The sequence below is a fragment of the Lissotriton helveticus genome, chromosome 12 (assembly GCF_964261635.1).
Source record: "Lissotriton helveticus chromosome 12, aLisHel1.1, whole genome shotgun sequence".
Lineage (NCBI taxonomy): Eukaryota > Metazoa > Chordata > Amphibia > Caudata > Salamandridae > Lissotriton > Lissotriton helveticus.
This window is the reverse complement of record NC_136073.1, coordinates 678,264,520-678,284,855: the sequence shown is the minus strand read 5'-3', so window position 1 is coordinate 678,284,855 and position 20,336 is coordinate 678,264,520. Positions and strand designations below refer to the sequence as shown.

Here is a 20,336-nt window from a genome sequence, read left to right as displayed (position 1 = left end):
GACAGTAGGGACACAATGTTTGGTTGGTGGTCAGGATACGGAACCAGGCCCGGAGCCCTCGGCTTTTATTAACCCCTTCTACGCTGAATTGGCGTACGTCAGTTCAGCCCAGTATGATTACGTACATGGGACCCCAACTGACCTCTCCCCTACGCAAATGTGAGAGGTGGGCTCACCCATAATCTCACAACACTACAGTCATCTCGTTTCCCTTCCTTTCTTCTTCACTTCTTCTCTGCTCTCCTCTTTCCATCAACGTTCATCTCTGTTCCATTCTGTTTCTCCCCTCGTTCACGTTGCCATGTCTTACATTTCTGTCATCCTATCGTCCTCCCCCTCTTCATTCCCCTTGATTTTCATCTAGTAATTTGTTCCCTCGTCCCTTCTCTTAATCTGTTCCAACTCGGTTTTCTTTCCTCTCCACAACTTTGCCCTAAGAGCACCTACTGCTGCTGGCACTTGATAGCCGCTGCCATTTGATACTAAGAAACAGAGGCACGTGTTGGGAGTCTTCGATTTAAGGGGGAGCGGGAGCACATTTGATTTGTGCAGCCTCATTTGCTAATACGCATGTTACAATGGCCTTTTCTGAAGCTCGATGATCTGGTCTAACAATGTGTGTTTTTTGTTGTCTCTTAATTATTGCTGCAGAGCTTGTCAGGAATGAAAGATCCCGGAGTTTCATATACCGCCTTCTTCCGTACTTTTATTTTTTTTGTTTAAATTTGTTTATTGATTTTATCAGCAATAAACACAATACAATTCTGATTGGCTGCCCCAAGTACCCGCGTTGTGCTCTCCCTCCACCCTAAATGGGGGTCTGCATCTGCCACAAGGTAGGCCAATGTGTCCGTGCGAGCGGGTAATTGTGGTCCATTTTCTAAGAGTCCATACAACCCCCAAAATACAAACTCCCCCTTTCCCCCAACCTTCCCCCCCTGCCCCCCAACCCCCCCCCTCCGGTGTGTCGCTGCTCCCTTCCATATGTAGCGCTAATAGCGAATGCTTGGAGTTACAAACGTGTGGAGCCAGTCCCCCTGGCAAACTCATCCGTGAGTCGTAGAACCCTGAGATATTTCGGACGGGTAAGTTCCGTGAATTCTCCAGCTAGTAGCGAAATGAAAGGCTGCCATGTAGTAGTAAAGGAGTCCGCTGACTGTGTAAGTGTCGCCTGTATCCGCTCCATGCCTATTACGTACCAAAGCCTATGAGGCAACCCGTGCGTGTAGGTTTCCACGTGGACCCCTAGAGGGAGAGGATGTGATGTGCTGCTGCCCCCATTGCCAATCCCATCTGTTCTCCCCTGATCGATTTAAGTGGAAACGTAAGGGCGTTGGGGATACACAGTAAGGTGTAGGCTGGAAATCGGGGAATCTCTTTCTCAAAGTGTGTCAATGTCAGAGAGCACTTCCGTCCAGTAATCTGTTACCTCCTTACATTCCCACAGCAGATGAGTCAGTGTCCCCACCTGACCGCACCCCCTCCAGCATGCGGAACTGCGGCGTGGGTTGCCCTGATGGAGCCTCGCGGGGTGAGGTGCCAGTAATATGCGATCTTAACTGCCGATTCCCTGCTCACCACGTTCCTGGCGGTGTGGTGGGCCCTGTAATAAATGTCGTGCCACTCTATCTGTAAAAGTTCTTCCGAGCTCCATTTCCCAGCGTCTCTGACCAGCAGAGCGCCAGGTGGGCGGGGGTGGGCTCAGCAGTTTATACAGGTCCGTGAACGCTTGCCTGTAAGACTTTTTCATGGTGAGCCATTTCTTGTATGCTGTGAGGTGTCTACTCGCCAGCGGCAGCACGTCGCTGCTTGTGAGCCAGTGGCGAATCTGGAAGTATTAAAAGCGCTGTGGCACTATCAGGGCGTACAGCTCCTGAAGGGTATCGAGCTGCATAAAGCCCTCCTCATCAAACTAGTGACCGGCCGACCTACATTTTGAGGAGCGCCACTGGGGGAATGCCCCATGGTCCATCACAGGAGAGAAGGCTGGATTATCTAGTAGCAGAGTCATTGGCGAGGAGAAGGTGGTGAGGCCTGTAGCGACCGCCACTTCATCCCACGCCTTGAGTAGCGTGGGAGTAATAGGTGATTTCTTGATATAGGAAGGCCTGTCAGAGCGACGCATAAAGGAAACTTTCCACAGCAACATATGGGCCATCACCCGGTCCTGAAATTGCCACCTTTTTTCTGACTCAGGACGGTTCCACTCCAGGAGGTATCGAAATTGTGTCGCTTGGAGGTAGCAGAGAAGGTCAGGGATACCCAAGCCTCCTTCTATAGGGGTCCACCTGGCCAAATCCCTGCGAAGTCTCGAACGTTTCCCCGCCCACACGAATTGCCGTATTGCATCTTGCATTTTCTGAAGCATCCCGATCGGTGGGGTGACTGGGATGGTTTGGAATAGGTAGAGGATCTTGGGTAGCAAGGACATTTTTATCGCCGCCACTCGCCCCAGCCACGAGAGTGGTTGTTGCCCCCACCTCCTCAGGTCCCCTTGAAGCTGGTCATATAGTGCAGAGTAATTTTGCTCGACCATCTGGGTTGTGCTGGGCGTCAGGGTGATCCCCAAGTATGGCAGAGACATGCGGGAGGAAAGTCCCCCAAACTGCCGCAAACTGCCAGCGGTTTTACGGGCGTTGCAGCCCAGGGGAAGAATCAGGGACTTCCCTATGTTCATCTTAAATCTCGAAACGTTCCCAAAGGTCTCCATTTCCGTTAGGAAAGCTGGCACCGAGCGTTCGAGATGGTCTACTGCCGCAAGGATGTCGTTTGCATACAGACTAATGGCATGCGGCTCACCTCCAAACTTGACACCCACAATATCCGGATTGTCGCGGATTCTTTGCGCGAATGGTTCGATATATAGGGCAAACAGTAGAGGCGAGAGCGGGCACCTCTGCCTGTTGCCTCGCCGAATGTCAAAGGGTTGCGAGCCCGCCCCATTAACCCGAATGGTCGCCTGAGGCGTGTCATAACAGCTAGTGACCTATGACCGGATCCCCAATTCCGAAGCGCGCCAAGGTCCTGTCTAGATATCTCCAATCCACCCTATCGAACGCCTTTTCGGCGTCGACTGAGAAGAGAGCTGCATCCGAATCATTAAAATGGGCTTTATTGATGACATGCATGAGTCGCTTAGTGTTATCGCTACATTGCCTGTAGGGAATGAAGCCCGATTGGTCGGGCTCTATGATGCCCGGAAGGCAGGGACCTAGCCTAGCCGCCAGAATCCCGGTAAAAATTGTGAGGTCTAAATTAAGCAATGAAATGTGCCTGTATGCGGCACACTGTGACGAGTCCTTACCGGGCTTGGGCAACACGATGATATCTGCAGCGAGCATGTCTTGGGGGATAGAGCCTGGTCCCTGAAAGGAGTTGAACAATTTGGTAAGTATAGGCGCTAGCAGTGGGCAAAAAGCTTTATAAAAACCTGCAGAAAAGCCGTCTGACCCTGGTGCTTTCAGAGGCTTAAGGCGTGCTATCGCCGGCACTGCTTCCACCGTCCGTATCGGAGCATCTAAAGAAAGCGCATGGGCCTCATTGAGGGCTGTAACCGACGCCTCTGCGAGGTAGGTGACCCCACCCTCTGGGTCTAAGGCTGGGTCCGCAGCATAGAGTGAGGCATAAAACGCTTGAAATGGTACGCTATCTGATCATCCTCCAGAAGCATGTGCCCCCCTTGGTCCTGAATCGAGGGGATTTTAGAGCGGAGGACCCTAGCTCTCAGCTTACTGACCACCACCGTAGTATGTGTGTCCGAGGCGAAAAGCCGCATATTCTGCACGGTCTTTGTCCAGGCACGCAAACTGGGACCTAGTCGCTTTTAGCTGGCGCCATATTCTGGGGGCCCCTGTTCTACTATGTACCCACTCCAATTCTAGCACCGGCGCCGATAACGCCTGCCTCCTGTCCTCGCGTTCTCGAGCTTCCGCTATGGCTATAAGGTCACCGCGTACCACTGCATTAAGCGCCCCCCCCCCCCACACCGCCGTTACTGGCACTTCCGCGTTATCATTAATGCTCAAGTATTCCATAATACGTTTGTGTAATTGTTGTGTGACCCCTTTGCTTTGTAACAGTGTCTCTCTGAGGCGCCATCGACCTTTGTGTGGTTTCAGGCGGGGGACCGCTAAGTGAAGTGTGACCGCGTCATGGTCTGACAATGCTGCTGGGATAATGTCAGTGTCCTTGACTAAGGGAGCGAGGTCGGTAGACCCCAGAAAGTGGTCCAGCCGGGCATATATATGGTGTATATGTGAGTAGAACGTGTACCCCGTGGTGTTTGGGTGTGTCTCCCTCCATAGGTCTACAAATCCTCTTCTGGCCAACCACTGCTTACCCTCCTGGGAGATTGCGCCTGTGGAGCCATATCGGTGGCCTGACCTGTCCTTGTCCCCGTCCATCACCAAATTAATGTCACCTCCCACCATCAAGTATTGCGATTGAAACGCCAGAACATCCGCCAGGGCCCCTGTGAGAAAGGATTCCTGCTTGGTGTTAGGAGCATACATCGACCATATAGCCACCGACATGCCCCCACTTGCACATTATACGCTAGGAGTCTGCCCTTAGTTTCGGTGATCTTGTCCTCCACCTGGCCCTTGCAATGCTTAGCAAATAGAAGAGCTACCCCCGCTTTTTTCTCTACAGTGGAGAAGTATTGCTGAGGGAAAGCCCTGGAGCGCATGCAGTGCCAATCTTTTGAGAGCAGGTGCGTTTCTTGCAGCACACATATTGTGGCCCTCCGTTTTATAGGGTTGTTAAGCCCCTTTATGTTTAAGGTGAGAACCTTCAGGACCTCGTCACCCATGAGTGAAGTTGGATCGGGCCCTGCTTTCTCTCAGGGCAGCTGCTAGCCCCCCTCACCCTGCCCTTGCCCCCCCAGAAGCGCGACACACCGGAGCCCACCCCCCACCCAACCTCCCCCCTCCGACCCCCCACAACCACCCCCGACCAAACAACTGCCATCCCGAACCTGAACTCTCATCCCTCCAATGCCTCCCCCCCTCCCTAACCCCAACACCATTACCCCAACAAATGAGCAATGTCCCAGTCCTGCCCTCTCGCATCGCAGGGCTGTGGTGAGTTACCTGCTGGAGCGTGCAACTGTGTCAACCTCCGTGGCCCCCCGCCCGCCCCTCCGGACCTGAATTGAAAACGTGCTGATGAGTCCCCCCATTTTAACCAATCAGTCTGACGACGAAGTGTCTTTGTCCACTTCCTGGATGATGTTGGCCCTCTCCTGCGTGATGGTATGAGAGTCGGGCTTCAAGCTCGCAGCAGGTGAGCGCATTCGAATGATTTGGTGCCAGCCTCCTCTAGATGATTGTCGGGAGGGTTTCGGTGACTTGGACTCCTCCATCTGTTCGATGTCCAACAGGGTGCATGTTTTTTGGAGTGAGCGAAGTTGGTGCAAGGCGCCATTCCACTTAAATATCAGGCAAAACGGATGACCCCACGAGTAGGGGATCTCTTTGTCCCGTAAGAAGTCTGGGGCCACTTTGAATGCCTTCCTTTTTTGGAGCGTGATGGCCGAGAGGTCCTGATATAACGCTACGGGCTGGCCCTGGAACCGCAGGGGTTGTTTCCGCCTTGCCTCTGAGGATTCGTTCTTTAAGCGGAAAGTCTGGCAAGAAGGCTAAGATGTCCGGGGGAGTGGCAGACACGCGCCTCACCAACCCCACTCTGTGAGCTCTATCAATCCTAATGACGAAGTCCACCGTTTTCCCCAGAATGTCTCGGAACAGGGCCTGCAGTTAGCTCGTTATATCTGCCCCTTCTTCTTTAAGTGGGACCCCCCGGACCCAAATGTTGTTCCGTCGGGACCTGTTTTCTAAGTCCTCCGCATGCGCCTGCAAGTCCACTTGCTGGTCTTTAAGGCGTAGGACTTTCTGCTGGAGCTGCTCTATCTCCTCGCTTCTGGCCTGGTCTGCTTTCTCGATAGTGGCCACCTTCTCGCCGAGACGTCCACCTCTCTCCTGATCTCTCTGACCTCCCCTGCGACCTGGTCTCTAGGAAGGATTTCGTGATGGGCACCTTCCAAAGTGGCCACCCCTTGGCGTGATCGAGGCCCGGGCCTGCTCGTGGCCCCTCCTTCTCAGTCCCGGTCTGCTGTGGCTGCCTCTCTTATCGCTGGTGGGTCGGCGGCAGCGCTCACCCGGCGCCCCAGGGGTCAGCACCTCCCCTTGGCTGCCTTAGGAGATATTCACCCCCCTTGGGGCACCTGCTTGTCCTCCACACTGTCTCTGGCCACAGTCTGCCTCCAGCCGGCGCCGGCTCTGGCTCGGGGGCCGCCTCCCCCACGTTGAGTATCACCCCTGCTCTTCACCTCTCTGTGCTCCGCCTCGTCCTGAAGCTGCAGGGTCGACTGGTGTGCTTGCTGCCCCTCGGGGCGAGCGTCACGCTTCCCGGCTGTGCCGGGAGGCGCCCGACACTGCCAGCCAAGTTGCGCGCCACCCCCCGCACTCCTCTCTTGGGCCACGGGGCTGACAGCATTCTCCCGCTTCGTCTCGCGGAGCCTCCAAGAGCACCGGCGGGGGCACGGGAGCCGTCGGCGGTCCCCCGAGACCCGCCCCGATCTCCGCAGTCACTGGGTCCTCCAGGCCAGACGCCTCACGGTCCTCTCGCCCGGCTCAGCATGTGGGCGCCATTTCCCGGCTGGCAGCGGCTATGCGTACCGCGCTCCACCGCTGTGCTCCTCAGGATCGGCATCACCGTGGTAGCCCCGCAGTGTCCCCCAGCTCTCCCACCCCTGGCACAGCTTCGTGGGGGGGGGAGAAACTTGAGTTTAATGGTCGACGGAGGGGCCGGATTCGGGGAGCACACGGGACTTGCGACCTTCTACGCCGCCATCTTGGCCACGCCCTACATCCGTACTTCTTTTGTCTTTCTTTTACGTCCGGGTTGAAAGTTCACATCCATTGTGATGATTAGCGTCCCGGCCGTCGGAACTCGGTCCATGGAAGAGGCTGGTTGCGTGATCCGACCTTAACCTATGGGCTGAACTGGAGCAGCGTCCCTTCAGTATATCTGCTGACATCCTTTATTTGGCATTTGTATGTTATTGATGGCCTTTATGTATGAGAAGGTAATCTAAACATCATGCGTGTTAACCTGACACATGGACAAGTACCTAGCACCACTTACTGTTCACCGATACTGTCGATATCCACGGCCTGAATGAGTATGCGCACTGGATATCACAAGTCAGCACTGGGTATAATATGGTTAAATACTGCTTAAACCATAAGCATCAACCGACCAGGTTTATTTGACTTGCGTTTTTCTTTACAGGTATTCTACGTTTTTATGGAGGACTACCAAGCGGTCAGTCCTGGAAGCATGACACACACTCTTTAGCGCGAGTGTAAAAATGCAATTCATGTGATATATTTTTATCACTCACTTTATATTCACTTAGTTTTGAGAGGTTCTGAAGAAAGCCCTTCCTATTTTTTCCCTGGGCTGAAACATGTCGACCATCTGATGATATACACAATCACACATAGATCTTGCTGATATCATCTACTCTGTTTGTTTTTTAATCATACCCCAGGACTCCAAGAATAAAGTAACAGGCAACATTCTGGAGGTATTTTTAATTGTCAATTCACTCACTTAGTCACACATCACATCACCTCAAAAGAACCAGCTCCACTTTAATTCAGGTGTTGTAGCACAGCCAGGTAGCATTCGGCCATCTGGCTGGGACCCGATGATGAAGCATGACACCAACCAGGTTGGTGTGTGAGGGTTTTATTAATAATCTTTAGAGGTGCCGGTACTCCACATATGTCAGACAACTTCAGTTCCTGGCCGTTCTACTTTGTTTATTGTTCAAAAAAATCCTTAATTTATTGTTATTTTTTTTATCTAGTTCATGTTTTGCCTGCTGTTCTGTTCTCTGCTAGGGCTGCTTGTGTGTCTGTGGTTTGATGCATGCCCCCTTTTCTGAGCTCACACACTCATTACTTGTATGACCGCGCAATGCAAGGATGGCAGGTTGGGGGATTGTATATCTATTGTATATTTATATATAGCTATTTAATCTGGGAAGTTGTAAGAGGGGCTACTGTCTTTAATATAGGACTTTCTCACAGATTCTGAGAAAACGTAATCTGTTCAAAGCTGAATAGCTACTGCAGGCTTTCAGAAATATGGGCCATTGATGCCCCAGGGAATATGTGCTCATTTTTAGTCAACAAGGACAAAAGCTGGGAAAAAATGTTCGCATGTAATCACTGCAGCACCAAATTAATCATACCGCTAAATCCTGCGAGTTACAAGCACAACATAAGCTCAATCTATCCCGAAACATACCATGTTTGATCTCTGCCATCCAAATAATACAGTGCAGTTTCTGAAAGACACTTTAACCTGCTTATGCTCAGCCTGGGTGAGCAGGCTGGGGGAGCATAGTTCATTTAGAGATGTAAATTTGATTTAATGATTAAACCACAATAACCTGAGACAACATGCAACTTATTTTCAATGTTGGGTGTCAAACTATTTAATTGAACATATTAGCTGACCACGCAGACGGACACATTTAAGATGTTCACATGTGTGGCGTGACATTTGCATGGTGAATTTCTCATGAAGGCACACCAATATGCTGTTTTGTTTACCTAAATACAAAACTATTAGGGAAGCTCTATTGTGTAGACATTTGCTGTGTTACTGGCCACAATCTTCTGCGACTTCACAACATACTGCTGGCATGTCTGTGGGACTGCAACTCACAAGTTTAAATCAATGCCTGTCTCCAGGGCCGGTTCTAGGATTTTCGGGGCCCTGGGCAAAAGGGAATGCGCGAGGCCCCTGAAACTTACATAAGTGACACCTTCTGTCAGGGAAGCTGCTTTGTGCAGACTCCACCTGGGCCGCAGCTCCTTCTCTCAGCCACCCTCAAGAACCTCTTTCACAGCCCATTTCGGACTGAAGGTGTGAGAATTGCTTGGGGGCTGAGAGTTAAACCTGTGTGGGCTAAAGTGCTGACAATGGGCGCCCTGCGGAGTCTCTGAATGGGCAGCAGGAGAGGTGTCCCCCTCCAATAGGCCTTCCCACACCATCCCTTAGAGGCCCCAGGAGGGGGACCCCTCAAGCCCAATTGTAAAGAGAAGCATTTATTTCACTTTGATCGGCAGGGGTACACAAGGACTGGTGGGGTGTTGCCATTGTGCGGGGCCCCATCCTGGTAGGCAGGGTGCAAGGCCCTGGGCAGCTGCCCACTCTGCCCATGCCTAGCACCGGCCCTGCCTGTCTTGATGGACCATTTGTTCGACAAGATCTGCCACTTATTGGTTCATCAGAGTGATCGCTTCAGAAGAGTAGGTGTGGCATGTTTATCTTTAGCATTGCTTTGGCAAGACCAACAAATTAATGTGGTAGCATGTGGCAGTTTGGAAAACCAAGGATTGCAGGTCAAGCGTATACTTTCTGGGAAGAACAGAAAGATGCAATAACAGACCTTAAGGTTGAAGTGAAAAAGGGGGTCAAAGACTTATCTTGAGTGGGATGTCCCAGGGGATGCGGAGAGGGCACCTCAATCTCGATGGCAGAAGAAATACTAATAAGCATGAAGGTTTACTGCTCAGTAGGACTCTTGGCCATGGCTACATAAGTGGCCTCAGCCTGGAAGACTTCATCTTCTGGTGGTTGGTCCTCATTGGATGCCAGTATTACCAAAAATACACCTTTTGCAAAAGAGGTGATGTATGTTGGCCTGGGTCTTATCCAAAGGTTATATAGGTTAAGACATATTTGGATATTTAATTCAGGAAATGGTCACCAGAGAGGCTGTCATAGGTGGAATTCATCTGGGTCAGCGATTTTACTGTCAGCTTGACTAAGCATAGGGCTCTTTGGGCCCAGCATTGCCGGGTTGGGAGATTGAGGTGAGCAGTGGAGGGTGAGAGGGGTGGGTTGGGGAGGGGAATAGGGGGTTGGGGGCAGGGGAGTCTATTCCAACATATCAAGAAGTCAAACTAAAGGCCCTAAAATGTCTAAAAGGCGATCTTGCCAGTGGGAGAGAACGAGGTCTAAACCCTTTCTTAGGTATCTGCCTGATCTCAACAAAAAGGGAGAAGGAGTTATGGATAAGCCTGACCCCCTCTTCATCATATGTTCTCTTGCATGTTGAATGTCTATTTTCTCTTTTGTATTGTAGAATTTGGATCGCTATCAGACTGTGCTGGTATACCTTTCTTCTTTTTCTGTTGAGATTATTCTTTCCTTTCTACTTTTGCAGATTTTTTTGTATGGAATTTCACTGCATATTGTTGGCTGTGTAACTGTTAAATTCTTGGAAATGGTAAATAAAGGTTTAGAAAAAAAACCTTTCCAGGATTTGGTACTGAGGACACATGTGATAGAGGGGTTGCCTTGGAGCATGATTTGGGGTACAAAAGAGGCAGTTTTAAAAGGGGACCTTACATGACATCTTTTAGGCTGGTAGAAAAAAGAACAAAAACTTGACATTGAAAACCAATAGCACACTCCACATAAAGATATCTATTCCAGGATAGAATAATATATTCTACATTATCTCTACTGTTGAAACCAGGCAATTATCCTATGTCTTTGAGTTTTAATAGGCCTAAATCCTTAATGAGCAGCAAAGTTAAATATTTGTCTGAGGTTCTTACTCCATCTTAATACTATTTGGACAGTTTTGACTTTTCCATACCAATAGGGCTTCATGAAGATTCCTATGGCTGGAGTCCAAAATAAAATAAGTTACTTACCTTTAACTGTAGTTCTCCAGTATTGGAAGCTTTCATAGATTTACATGATTGAATCATTCCTCGTTGTAGAGAGGGGAGTCCCTGGTACATCAAAATAGCAATGCAAAGCTGTTAAAAAGCAGAAACTAGGCCTAGGCCCATTTCAGTTTTGTAACTTATCTCTATTGTTTTGTACAAGAGACCAAAAGTCAGACCTGAATCAATCTGGACTTCTCACCCTCTAGAATACTCCTGAGAGAAGCTTAGACCCTCAGATTTTCTCAGCACGTATGCAAAGGATACACCTGCAAAAATCCAAAGGTGAGCGTCCCAGGGGAGGAGGGTGAGTCGCATGTGAATCTATGAAAGATTCCAATACTGGAGAAATACAGTTACTGGTAAGTAACTTATTTTGAATCAGAGTAGCTAGCAGTAAGTGCAACATTTTTACTTGTATCTCTCTAAGTGTGTGAAATCCAAATTGTCAATCTGTAGAGAAGCAGATGCAACTTAAACCATTACTCTTCAAACTGATAATGATTGCATACGTAAACATTTGCATACTTTAAACGTACTATAAATAAGACCGTATAAGGGTAAAGGATAACAACATGAACATATATAAATATATATACCTATATATAGACCTATCGATAAAATATGCGCAGTCTGGCAGCAGGAAGGAAGGAGGGGTGAAGGAGAGAGCTCATGGTCACTGGAAAAGGTTCCTCAGCACCGCCTGGCCTACTGCTACATCACTATGAGCTGCGGCATCCAAGCAGTAATGTCTGGTGTAGGTGTGGGTACTCTTTCAGGTCGCAGCTCTGCAGATGTCCTGGATTGGTACTCTGGTAAAAAGAGCAGTAGATGTAGAGATAGCTCTTGTAGAGTGAGCAGGCACCTGTGCCTGCAGAGGTTTTCCTGCCGCTTGATGGCAATACTGGATTGCACTTTAGATCCAATGAGCAATCCCCCTTTTTGGATAGAGGATAGCCCTTCCTGGGCGCACTGAAGGATACAAACAGCTGGTTTGATTAGCAAAATGTCTTGGTTCTTTGTAGATAAAATTTCAGACACCGCTAAATATCTGGCAAATGAATAGGTCTTTCCGCCGCAGTTGTTGGTAGTGGAAAGAAGGTTTTAAGGATAAGAGGCTCGTTCAGATGAAAGTCAGAAGGAACTTTGGGGATGAACCTCGGATTAGTTCGAAGGACTACTCGGTCATCCCTAAACTGTAGAAACGGTTCCTGTATTGTCAGAGCCTGAATTTCCCCAACCTTCCTGGCACATGTTAGTGTCAGAATAAGGGCAACCTTCCATGATAGGAACTTACGTATAGGTTCAAAAGGATGTTCCATGAGTTGCGACAATACTATATTAAGATGCCAGAGATGTGGCGGAGGCTTGACAGTTGGAAAGGTGCGAAATAGGCCTCTCATGAACTGTTTAATGATCCTTTCTGACCATAATGATGGTCCTGAAGATGTCCTCCTAAATCAGAATATAGCAGCTAGATGGACTTTAATTGAGGCTTGTGCTAATACAGATTTTGCAAACAGCAGAATGTACAGAAGGATCTCATGGGGTGAGGACCGCAGAGGATGGACATTTGAATCCTGGCACCATATACAGAATCTTTTCCATTCCATCCTGTACGTTCTATTAGTGCTTTGTGCCAGGGCATTGGAAAGAACATCTCTACACTCTGATGGAATTTCTAGATGCTGAAATTTACAGTCTTCAGGAGCCATGTCGCTAATCGTAGAGATTTGGGATCTAGATGTAGCACTTGTCCCTGGGACATCATCAGAAGAGATGTAATGGGACGGAGGAGAATAGGTTGTCTCTCTAAAAGAAGGAGAAGTTCTGTTAACCAATGTTGACGAGGCTACGATGGGGCTATTATGATCATCCTGCAGGGCTCTGCCTAGATCTTCATGAGCAATCGTGCCAGGGGGGGGAATCGGCGAAAAGCGTAGGCAAAGATGCCTGACCATGCCATCAAAAATGCATTCCCCCAGGATCCCGGTTGTGATGCCAACTTGCGGAGAACCGGCATTTCTTGTTCTGCCACGTCGCAAAGAGGTTCATCGTTGGCCTGCCCCATCTGAGAAAAATGCCACGTAAGGAAGCACTTGATGTTGTTGCTTCCCTAGACAGGATGCTAAAGTGCCAGGCATTTGGTGAATATCCTTGGATCCCATATTAGGCCAAACGGCAGCACCTTGAATTAATAACTACTTCCAGCTATGGCAAATCGAAGGTACTGCCTGTGGGAGGGATGGAGAGGGACGTCAACATATGCATCTTGTTAGTCTAAGGTGGTCTCCTTTTCAACATATACATACGGCCTTTGATCTCTAGCCTTTGATCTCTAGCATCCGGCGGATGGGGGTAACATTTTTAACTATGCTGATGACATGCAGTTAATTTTCTCCCTGGAGAATTCATATGAATCCAAAGACTTCGTTAGGAATTCCATGCTGTACGTAAAAAGAATAATCAATTAAAATTAAACTCAGACAAGACTGAGATTATCACACCCAGCAATAAACTCAGCTACTGGACACCCTCTCATTTGCCTCTGGAAATAGGGGTAATTCCACTCCCTAAGCAAGTGATAAAGCGGCTGGGATTCCTCATTGACTCCGGTCTCTCCATGACTGCCCAAATTAGGTCAGTTACCTCTTCCTGCTTTGCCCAACTTCGCAAGCTGCGCAAGATTAGACGTTTCTTCAGCAAAGAGGTCTGCACTCAAATAGTGATTGCGATTATCCTATCCAAGATCGATTACGGTAATGCGCTTTATGTTGACCTCCCACAAAAGCAGAAACATCGACTTCACGTGATTCAAAATCAAGCAGCTAGAATCATCCATCTTCAGGATAGATGTTGGCATATTAGCCCATTGTTAAAAGATCTCCACTGGCTTCCAGTGGCCCAGAGAGCTTTGTTTAAAACTAGCTATATTCTCTTCAGAGCTATCCAGGGAACAGGGCCTAATTTCATCTCTTCACGCATCTGTAAGTACGCTCCCCTGCGTACTTTGAGATCAATGCACTCAAATCTTTTGTTGGTTCCCAGATTCAAACGCAAATGCATCGGTGGGACTCTGTTTTCTTTCTGGGTCCGAGGCTCTGGAACTCTTTACCCACGTCTTTGAGGCTCGAGAAGGATTACATGCAGTTCAGAAAACAGCTCAAGACATGGCTGTTTACTTTGGCTTATAACTAGTGGCTCTCTATTCTGGCTAGTCTCTGTTAGGAGCCTTAGTACCAAGAAATCTGCTGGTGTACGTGCGCTTAAAAAAATACCCGAATAACATAACATAACATATGATCCACTGGGTGTTGGAGTAATAAAATCTCCTGAAGAGTGACCATACGAAAGGACTGTTTTTTGAGGTAGGTGTTGAGAGTCCTTATATCCAAGATCGGACACCATTGTTTCAAGTTTTGCAGTAAAAAAAAGAAATGGGAATAGAATCCCTTCCCCTCTCTGGGAGTTTGGCACTGGTTCTATTTCTCCTTTTCGGAGCATTGCAAGAATTTCAAATGCAGGAGATGTAGGTATTTTACTTCTTGCCGTCCTGGAGGAGGCTATGAAGGAACTCTAAGATATGGCCGAATTGAATCAGATTGAGGACCCATCGGTCCGTAGTTATTTTTTGCCACTGATGAAGGTGCAAAGAAATTTGCCCCCCCCCCCATGGAAATCTGTGTAGAAGTTGGGGCAAAAATAGCCAGCGCCTGAAATCCTTCATTATCATGATGAGCTGTCTTTTCCCTGATGTCCTGCTCTTCCTCTGGGGGTAGATTTTGAATATGCCCCTGGCTGTGGCTGTAGTTGAACATGCTGTGGTCGATATGATTGGGAAGTGGTAGTGTAGGAGGGTTACCTGTACTGCTGATATCCACCTCGATAGGAAAGGCCCCTTCCTTTAGCTCCCCTAAAGGGCACTTTTCGATATCAAAGTGTCCCCAACGCCTTCGGCGTATCGGCATCTTTCTTTATATCCTGCAGTGCATTCTCAATGTGCTTCCTAAAAAACACTTCTCCATCGAATGGAAGGTCAATAATCTTACTTTGCACTTCCGGCTAAATGAAGTGACTCTGAGCCATCTCTGATGGCGTAACACTGCTGGCACCTCCCAGAGACCTGAATTCTGTAGTGGCGATATCCATTGCACAATCTATCACCTCCCCAGATGCTCTTTACCCTTCCTGGAGAATTTTCCTCACCTATGATTTACTATCTTCAGGAAGTTGATGCACATACAGAGCCAGGTCACATCACATTTGTCGATCATATCGACCAAGAATGGCAAGAGCATTGGCTGCTCTAACTATTAGAGTTGACATTGAAGAAAAACGCTTACAAGCGTTTTCCAAGCGCCTGCCTTCCATATCTGGAGGCGTGGTGATGGGGCAGAAGAGTTTTCAGATTTCCTCTGTGCTGCATGAGAGATTACTGAGTCCGGTTTGGGATGACTCACCAGACAGGCTGGAGCATCCTCTGGAGCCTTTGTTTTTTTTCTCCAATATGGACAGCACTGGGGACACTGTCGCTGGCGTTTTCATGACCTTTGAGTCCTTCTTCCCATATCGGACTTACAATAGGGATAGCTCACACTGATTTTCTATGGGGCTCTTTAAACTAATGTTAAAACTGTAATTTTGAGATGTTGGCATTGTCAGAACGAATCTCTTGGCTGCTCTTTCCAGTAAGTTGTGAAAACCACCAATATCTTCTGGTGACGAGTCAATGAGTACAGGAGAGGGAGAAGAAGGTGTGGGAATGAGGTAGCCATCCCATTGTCTGTGTGGATCTCTGAGTTCCCCTTCTTCCTGGTCATCATCTGTCCCAGGATCTTGTTGAGGAGTGGATGGTGGTGATTTTTGCAGAGGTTCCGACTGTAAATTTTGAACCCTCTTAGGAGTAGATAGGATAGAACATGACCGAGGAGCCAATGTAGACTGTTCAGGAGGCACAGGTGTTGGCGGAAATCTGTTTCTATAGTCAGCTACCATGAAGTTCAGGTCTGTTAGCAACGATGAAGGCATGCAAACTACCTCTTCTTGATAGTTCCGATGGTGTTCCTGCTGAGGAATATAGTATTGATGTTCTCCATATTCCTCCTCAAAATGATCCTTTTGGCACTTGACATGCAGTTGGGATTGAACACTCGAGTAACCAAAAGGACCCTCATTCATCTTCCTCAGAATCCTGCTCTTCCAACAGGTGAGATGGCAACAGAGCGGTAACCTTGCTGTGTGAGGTAACTTCTGGTGTAATCTGCTTCATTCTAGGTTTCTCTATTATTTCTGGTGTTTTTTCCCCTCCTCGGCGATCTTGTCAACGGTACCACCGACGACACCGCCATCAGAGAAGTCGATTTCGGCGGCAATTCAGAAACCAAAATCGACGGCATCACTGCTGTAGATGTTGTTACCATCGTCGTCACAACGTCATCGTTGCCGACGTCGTCATCAGCACTATCATTGTCATCGACGTCTTCAAAGCTGCGGTAAGCGTAGATGTAGCTGTGGTCGCAACCTCCGGCATCGTCAACGATATTGTGGTTGACAGCTTACTCTACGGTGATGAACCTGAAGTCTTCTATGACGTAGTCCTCGCCACTGGTGTCTACAACAGTGCAGTACGCCCCTTCTGTTTAGATGTCGAAGACTGGCAAACCTCCGTACTCGCTGACGACGATGAGGGCTTCTTCGTTGACGGTCTTGTCAACAATTGACTTTTTGCTGGCAGCTTTTCTTCAGGAGGCACAGAGGAAGGCTTCTTGAAAGAGTGCCTGCCTTGAGGGGGTGTCGTAGAAGGCTCATAACTAGCCTTTTTTGATGGTCTTTTCCCCAAAGAATGTCCTTTTCTCTCCTTTTCAAGTTTGGGAGGAAATTTTGAGGGACTGTGTCAATGAGACCCAAGAGAGATCTTTTTGAGGATTTTTTTTGGAAGCTCACAAGAAGAATGGGTGTGAAGAGGTCTCCCCCTCTCTGGAACCTTATGATGATGAAGAGGGCATCTGATCACTTCCCACTAGCTTTAAGTTTCTGGAGCCATATAAGAAGGCGCCCCTCACAATCCATCAAAGTTTTATTAGAAAAAGTACGACATACCTTACACTTCTTTGCCTTATGGTTGGGATATAGGCAATAGTCACTGTGAGGGTCGTCTGTATGAAGTCTTTTCTTAGAGTAGGTGGCACAAGCTCTAAAAAGACTCCTTTTTTCTGTATCTGACATGCGTATGCCAGAAAATGTAGACTGAAGCAAAGCATTTTATTCAAATTCACTGAAGTAGAAGCTGAGCAGAGCTCAGAGGAAACTCCCTAGCACAACGTGCGGTAGAAAATCTGAGGGTCTAAGGTTCTCTCAGAAGTATTCTAGACAGCGAGAGGTCCTGATTGGTTCAGGATTGACTTTTGGTCTCTTTTACAAAACAATAGAGATAAGTTATAAAACTGAAATGGGCCTAGGCCTAATTTCTACTTTGGATTAGCTTTACATTGCTATTTTGATGTACCGGGGACGCCCATCTCAACAACGGGGAATGATTCAAGCATGTGAATCTATGAAAGTTCCAATACTGGAGTAATGTTAGTTTGGCAGTTAATGTTCTAGACAAAGTAACACACAAGAAATGTTAAATAGGTGTTTGTCTCACTTGATACGGAGCAGGCATTTGATATGATGGACTGGGACTTTCTACCCCTGAGAAATCTGGTTTCGGTCCAAAAATGATGTCCTACATCAAACCAATTCCATGTGACTAGGCATCTCACCTTGTCCAGAAGAACTAGGCAAGGTTGTCCCTTATGCCCAAAGTTGTGGAATTTTTCTTGGGAACCTTTGTACAATATTTAATGGCAGTGATGATGTTGAGGGCTTGTATATGAGAATGTTATAGTTGCTTTATATGTTAATGGCATTTTATGATTTCTCATGATCCCTCCAAATGTAGCCTGGCCCTTAATGTTGGAACTTTGGTGATTTCAGGAAGTATCAGGGTTTACAATAAATGTTCATAAATCTAAGTATAGGAGTGTCACCTGGAGAACATGAAAGTAGGATTACAATATTAGATAAGGTATATAATTGGTGGAATGAAAGGATTAAGCATTTGTGAGTGACATTCGCATCCACTCCAATGAGCTGTATAAACAGATTATTCTGACTCATCATACCAAGATTTACAGCATATGCAGAGTAAATTACATAAAAATAAATTTACATGAAGACGTCTGTATGCGGCCTGGATTATTCTGGTCCATTTCTTGGCTGCAACACTCAAGATAATGCAACAACAACTAATGCCATTCATAAGGGCATATAAAACACCACAGATTGAGAAATCAGTCCTAAATCATCCTATAAAAGGAAGGTTGGAGGTTCCATATACTGAAAGATATATCAAGGCTGCACAATTAAAATGGGCAGTGGCTGGACATGTGAGGCCTTTGGACAAGCCTGATATGTTCTAGAGCAGGAACGTTACAAAATGCCATCGCAGAATTTTCAATGAATATCACGTGGACACCATAAAGCCACAGGGACCCTCTTAGAATCCACTTATATTATGCTGGCATTTTGGTGCTAAGCTGTATGACCTCGCCAGTTCACAAAATTTCCCTCTCAACCCCAATTTTCCACCCGGCATGTCCCAGAGTAGCTTTTGGAAAGAATCCAACGGCGAGCCACCTCGTCTGGGTGGATATTATAGCAATGTCCATCAGAAGGACAAATATTTGTTTGTTAAAAAAATCGCACTTGTTTTGAAAGGGGGAGGTATTTTGGGAGGTATTTTCCGTTTGACAAAACTACTACATTGGGCTATACAAGAGGTGGTCAAGCGGGATGGCATTAGAGACCATAATAGGATAGAGAACATATTAACACTCTAATAACATACCAACGCAGTTTCCTGATCATATAAAGCACTTGGAAAAGACCAGGTGGCCACTGAAGATCAATGCATGTTGGGGTGGGAAGAGGAGATGTGAATAAAAATTTCTGATGAATATAGGGCTACGGGTAGCAACCTCTTCAGTATACGGTCAATATACAAAGTAATGTTGTAATGTTCCCTGCTGCAGGTAAGATTATGGGTAAAATTTGTTGGGTCGGATAAGTGCTGGTGGGTTTGTGATGTTACTTATACCTACTACCACATGTAGTGGGTGTGATGTTACATTAGAGTATTCAGGAAATAAAAATGTTCACACATCAGTGATATCATGTCTTTTTATTCACCATATGACACTTTTGATGTCTTGCTGGGTGAAATAGCGTAGGTGAACCTGTTTTCGCTTTCTTCTGTCATGCGTAGACTGGTCTCCCATGGTACTCTATTCAGTCACACAAAAATGGAAAGCTTTGGACTCACCCACTATCTCTTTATGGTGGAACTAGGTTTGGTACATTTATGTGATGTAAAATTGACTGCCACAGCAAGGGATTGAGTGACTACATTTTAGGAGACAAGGCAACTCTCTCACACATATATCAAAGGAGATTGAGTAAAGACAGCCACCGATGAAGATGGTGACGACAGCTGGTATCAGTATGACTGATACTTTTTGGTGTTAGTAATGCAGCAGTTAGTTTCCAAGATACATTTGCTACCCAAGTTGTTAATGCTGGGGGGAGCAGACTGTTGTGTACCATTTTATTTGTTTCTAGAAGGTGGTCGCTGTGATCCTTTTGTTGGGGCCATGTAATTAAATAATACTGTCCGATTGATAAAGTATATACAGAGAAGAAATCTAATTTAAACAATTTTAAACGCTGTGTCATTTGAAGGAATTTGAAACTGGAGGCTAACAATTAAGTAGGTATCCTTATCTTGATTCGTGGTAGCAGCTCAAGTATAGCTAACAGAATCTAGTACAGATGATTAGCGACCTCAGTTGAAGCACCGTTACATATCGTACTAATTGCTCAGTGGAGTCCCCGGATTTCAATAGTGATGGTGGGGTTCCTCAGAAGCAAAAATGTTTAAAAAAAACACCGATTTAAATAATAAATCCATAACAATTCCTCCTCTAAATGTCTTTCAATATAAGGTGTTACAGCAAACAAATGATAGACTGAATACTGACAATGCAAACATTCTCCCCAGTCGAAAGATCTGGGTAAAATCCATCGTTCTTTTGCCCACTACGCCACACCAGTTTAGACCTAGCCATATGCAAATCAGTCTTGACCCTGTGCCTCATGGAAACAGTCCAGACCGAACTGGCAGGCCAGGTCCTCCCTGGACCCGAAACAAGCATTATGGGACTGGTTTCAGGGTATGTCACCCTTTTTCAGCCAGGCTAGCTTGAATCCAGTGGCACAGTGAGCAATGGACCCACGTCTGGGCATACCCATCCCACTTAGGGTGAATGAAAAGTGTTACAGCAAACAAATGATGGACCGAATGCTGACAATACAAACATTCTCCCCCAGTCAAAGGATCTGGGTTAAATCCATTGTTCTTTTGCCCACTACGCCACCCCAGAACGGTGGATTTAACCCAGATCTTTTGACTGGGGGAGAATGTTTGTATTGTCAGCATTCCGTCCATCATTTGTTTGCTGTAACGCTTTTCATTAT

At 47.2% G+C, this 20,336-nt stretch overlaps 1 protein-coding gene and 1 long non-coding RNA gene across 3 annotated transcripts in view; one reads left to right on the top strand and one right to left on the bottom strand.

Annotated features, from left to right (window-relative positions):
- LOC144798450 (uncharacterized) overlaps positions 1-20,336 on the bottom strand; it is a 1,486,395-nt gene that overhangs the window by 554,439 nt on the left and 911,620 nt on the right. The gene's annotated exons all lie outside the window — the stretch shown is intronic.
- PARD6A (par-6 family cell polarity regulator alpha) overlaps positions 1-20,336 on the top strand; it is a 355,509-nt gene that overhangs the window by 329,473 nt on the left and 5,700 nt on the right. The window lies entirely within an intron of this gene.